An 885-nucleotide genomic window follows, 5' to 3' on the forward strand; every position below is an offset into this window, starting at 1 on the left:
AGCTATCACCAGGATAATGCGTTGAACACAACAGGTAACTGAGCAGTAGGTCTCTTGACATGACATTGACCTACCCCACAGTGCGCGTGCGTGTGCGTGTGCGTGTGCGTGTGTGTGTGTGTGTGTGTGTGTGTGTGTGTGTCGTCATTGATTCATCCTCAGTGAGTTCTTCCTGGGAGAATAATGGCCACAGGCGTGTCCTACCATCCTTCCTTTCCCTCCTCACCTCCTACATCTCATCCCCACTGCACAGGCCTTCGGACCACTCCCCCTGGATTTCTTGCTGACCCCAAACATGAGGGCAGCATTCTCTTTCCAGACCTTTCCCTCTTCTATTCCTAGAATCGTCAATAGCGCGTGAAAGGAGAACTATTGAGAGGACGTTTCTACCACCTCCTCTTCTGTCGCTGCAGGAGTGACGGGTCATATTGTATCCCTTCTTTCCCCCATTAGCTGCATGAGCCCAAGGGGACAGGGACCATCTCCTTTCTCTGTTCCAACCCCAGCATGTGTCCCAGCAGCTGCCACACGTAGGGGGACAGAAATCGTCTGTGTTTTAGGATTAGCGGGTGCAGCAGAGCTGAGGAGGCACGTCCTCAGATCAGGGGTCTGGACAAGCCTGTCACTCTCGTGTTTCCATTGCAGCCCCAGTGACCTCAGTACCAACCACAGAACCACCAACCAGGGCTCCTGCCACAGACCAATCCATGAACATGAACATCACCCGGAGGATCATTGTGATCGTCTTGTGTATTGTAATCGTCACCGGAAGCTTAGTCCTTTACACATGCAGGTACTGAGGGCAGAATTGAGTGGGAAGTGAGGGGCAGATGGCCTGGAGTGAGGACCGGGAACAGTGAATTCCCAGCCCAACACCTGCCCCCT

General features: G+C 53.3%; 1 protein-coding gene and 1 long non-coding RNA gene across 2 annotated transcripts in view; both read left to right on the forward strand.

Annotated features, from left to right (window-relative positions):
* LOC111741425 (UL16-binding protein 3-like) overlaps window positions 1–885 on the forward strand; it is a 68,799-nt gene that overhangs the window by 21,039 nt on the left and 46,875 nt on the right. The gene's annotated exons all lie outside the window — the stretch shown is intronic.
* Window positions 1–885, forward strand: part of LOC111741427 — an 18,180-nt gene continuing 17,295 nt past the window's right edge. The window contains exon 1 of the long non-coding RNA XR_002780993.1: window positions 1–34. This is a non-coding gene — a long non-coding RNA (uncharacterized LOC111741427). The remainder of the gene's footprint in view (window positions 35–885) is intronic.

This window comes from Pteropus vampyrus, unplaced genomic scaffold, assembly GCF_000151845.1.
Source record: "Pteropus vampyrus isolate Shadow unplaced genomic scaffold, Pvam_2.0 Scaffold78, whole genome shotgun sequence".
Classification (NCBI taxonomy): domain Eukaryota; kingdom Metazoa; phylum Chordata; class Mammalia; order Chiroptera; family Pteropodidae; genus Pteropus; species Pteropus vampyrus.